The 4,055-nt window shown below is 35.4% G+C and overlaps 1 pseudogene; it reads right to left on the minus strand.

Moving 5' to 3' along the window:
• Positions 1-3,751, minus strand: LOC113756793 (annotated as a pseudogene).
• Between the last annotated feature and the right edge of the window lie 304 nt (positions 3,752-4,055).

Consider the following 4,055-nt stretch of genomic DNA (forward strand, 5'->3'; position numbering starts at 1 on the left):
CTAAGCACAATGTCTCCTAATTTCACCAGCCTTTCCTGTGAAACTCCAACTTTACCCAATTTCACCGTGCATGCAGCCAAGTCCTTGAAGAAAGTTGATCCGTGAGCAGTGGCTTGAAGTTTGACATGAGCTCTGGTCTGGCGATCATCAAGAAGAGCTGCACCAGATTGTAAATGCCCTCTTCTTTTTGTTATTAGTGTGTAACAGTAGTCTTCATCAAAGGATTTAAAGGTTCCAGGAGTCATTTCAACAAGTGTAGTGACATCTCCTGGCTTGCATTTCTTCTTTAGGAATGGAATGTATTTGGGATCCGAAGAAGGGTCCTTGTCACCTTTGCCGGTAAAGTTGTATAAACGGCTGCTGAAGACAAAGCAATGAGCATTTCCAATTGTATGTCCTCCTGTGAGTGGAAGAAATTAGTAATAACATTAGCCATCAGGTAGCTATAAAAAGCATTATTTGTTATAAATATTAGAATATGAAGAAAGAAAAAAGGTTTTAAAATGTACTTACTCTATTGTAAACTTTTGTTGCAATTATCAATATTGAACTTCTTTTATACTTAATGAAGAACTTTTTTGTTCAAGACTTTATCATATAGAAAATTGACTTCTAAATTGTTTACTTGAAAGGTTGTGTTTGCTTTTTGAGTCTAATTAGTATGTTAAGTTAAACTCTAAAACCAATTTGACGCACTTAGAAATCTTAATCAGATTCACGAGTATGATATGTGTAAACAGTATTTAATCGTAAACATATTGTGTTGGGGAAGTACAAACATATGTTTTAGAGTAATTTTTTAATTTCTAACATTAAATAGTAAAAGGGAATTGTTTGGGAAGTTTATAACCATCCAAACTATTAGCCCTAAGATTAAATTTCTTAACAGGACGACAAGTTCTTTTGTATTCCAACCCTTGGCTGCAAATGATGCTTTGAGTTGAGCAATGTTAGCAAATGGGGGTGGAAGATTTGTCAAGGCCTCATTCAATAAAGAAACTCTTTCATCTCTTCGTCCCAATGGCAGAATCCAAAATGGTCCACTGAGCTGTAAATAAATACCTTTACATATCATAATTAATTCAAGAAAATTAATCACTTCCACGAAGTACGAAACACTTAAACGATAGAGAGTTTCCCTTTGCATTTTTGTTAAAAATAAAATGAACAACCCAAAGTAAACTGAAATGTAAGAAAGGCAAAATGAGCCAGTAGTCATGACATTTGTATGTATGGGTGAAGCCAGGTTGCATTGAGGGTAGGCAATTATGCCCTCTCAATTTTGCAACATTTAGAGAATAGGCTTCAAAATTTTATTAATTTTCATGTTTCTATATTATATTCCCCTCAATTTTGAAAATGATATTTCCTCCTATATTGCCCCACTATTTGATGAAAAATTCTCATCTTCTCCCATATTATCTTGTTAAAAAGGTGATTTCTTTTAGATTTCTCTCCTATGGTACAATTAGTTTAGAGCTATAAGAATGCAAAATTAATTCCTACATAAACAAAAAATAACTTTAGAAAGTTTTATGTGAAAAAAGAATTTAAATCAGCTTATAAGCATTGTATAAGAGTAATTATATACATACGTATGTACATACATACACACACATACAGATATGTCTTGAAGGAGTTGGGTCTTCTATTACACATCTCTTACTTACCTAACTTTTTAAATTGATAAGTGTCCTAAAATAGTCATACAACTTCTTAAATTGACAAATATCTATTGATCAAAAGTAATGTTTCAAAACATAAACTGTTGTTTATTAATGCATATGACACATATCAATCAAATAGGTAATGTAACAAAAGTGTATTGAAAGGGTTCAATCGAAGAGCTCTAAAGACCCACAGCCTTGAGAGATTAGTGTGTTGAGCTAATATTTGCAATCTAATAGAGAAAAAGATGACACTCAAATCCTTGCAAAGGGTGCAGATAAGACTCTGAAATTGAACTCCAGTGTGGGTGGTAGTGAAAGCGCTAGATGCTAGATGGAGAAGATGATAAAGTCGGTTTGATCTCCAATTGATTCGAAAGTAGGAGGTATAACCCTATTCGGGATCTGCCAAATGTCCCATCATTGTCTACCTTTGATTGGTCCAACACTTGCATCCATCCAACAAGAAAAATGAGGCCACTGCTACTCGTTAACGGGCCCTGAGTTCTGTTCCCCTACTTGAAGTTGTCTCTAGCTGGCACTTAAACATGATGGTGATGAAGACAGAAGATGTGTCTACTCTCCGCCCTTTATCCATTCCATATTAACCGGATATGTCTTAGCCATTTCGTCTATCGCCATCGATCTTGTGGGCAACAGAGAATCAGTCCAGGACTAGCGGCCTGGGTGAGACTGAACCTCAAATTTATAAGAGAAGGAACAAGCTTAAACCGTAAAGATTCATATATACTGTTAGGTCTGACCCAGGAAATTGACGAAAGGATTTTGGCAACTCCCAAAAGACAAATAACAAAGAAAAATAAATAACATAGGAACACAGAAATTTACATGGTTCGGTCAAATTGACCTACGTCCACGGGCGGAGGAGGAACAATATTTTATTATGAAGAAAAGAGTACAAAAATGCCTTAGAAAAGTGTTCCTAAATCTAAAAACACTTAATATTTAAAATACTAGAAGCCTAAAATATTTAACTAAACAAAAGGGTTAATGACCCAAAAACCCAAATAGCCCACTAATGCTCTCTTGATTTGATGCACTTAATCTCATTACAGGTCCACTATATTTATAGGCAACTAAGGGAAAGATTCCCTTATATAAAAGGCGATGTGGGACAACGCCACTTTAACAAATCTCCATCTTGGCGTGTCCCCAACATCGACAATAGCAAAATTGCTCCACACCTTCTCCCCATAAGCTCCAATGGACCGAAATCACCAGCAACGAATACCAACCAAATTCAAGCATTATTTGAACTTGTAAATTGGAAGAGGTTTCGTAAACATATCAGCATGATTCTCCTTGGTACTGATTTTCTGAACAAGGACTTTTCCCTCAGCAATAGTATCTCGAATGAAATGAAATTTCACATCAATGTGCTTCGTCTTCTCATGATACATCTGGTCTTTAATCAAATGAATGGCACTTTGACTATCACAGTGAATAGTAGTAACACCTTGATGCAGACTAAGTTCGCCAAATAAACTCTTCAACCACAAGACTTCTTTGATTACCTCGATCATGACCATATATTCTGCCTCCATAGTAGATAAAGTTACAACAGGTTATAAAGTAGCTTTCTAACTAACTACACAACCGTCACTACAAAATACGTAACCTAAAAGTGATATTCTCCTGTCAATATCCTCGTCATAGTCAGAGTCTACAAAACCAACCAAAGTGTCATGATTTCTTCCAAACTCTAAACAACAGTTTGAAATCCCTCGCAAGTATCTGAAAATCCACTTCACAACTTGCCAATGTGCTTTTTCAAGACAAGACATATATCTGCTAACCACACTGACTGCTTGTGCAATATCTAGACGAATACAAATCATTGTATACATATTATTGTCGACTGCACTAGAGCAAGGAACTCGTGTCATATACTCTTCCTCTTCAACTGACTGTGGTGATTGAGCAGCAGATAGTCGAAAATAACTAGCAAGAGGAGTAGTCACAGGTTTAACATCTTTCATGCCAAACTTCTCCAAGGCTTTCTCAAGATAATTTTTTTTAGTCAAGAATAACTTTCCAACTCCTCGATTTCTTTTGATCTCCATGCCAAGAATTTCTTAGCTGCTCCCAAATATTTCATTTCAAATTCACTACTTAATTGCAACTTCAAAGTGTGAATTTTTGATAAATTCTTAGCAGTAATGAGCATGTCATCAACATAAAGCAACAAATAAATGAAAGAACCATCATCTAACTTTCGGAAGTAAACTCAACTATCATACATGCTCCTTGAACAACCATGACCCAACATAAAAGTGTCAAACCTCTTATACCACTGTCTTGGAGATTGTTTCAATCCATATAATGATTTCTTTAGTAAACAAACATGGTCTTCCTTTCCTTCAACTT

The sequence above is a fragment of the Coffea eugenioides genome, unplaced genomic scaffold (assembly GCF_003713205.1).
Source record: "Coffea eugenioides isolate CCC68of unplaced genomic scaffold, Ceug_1.0 ScVebR1_2488;HRSCAF=3521, whole genome shotgun sequence".
NCBI classification, from domain to species: domain Eukaryota; kingdom Viridiplantae; phylum Streptophyta; class Magnoliopsida; order Gentianales; family Rubiaceae; genus Coffea; species Coffea eugenioides.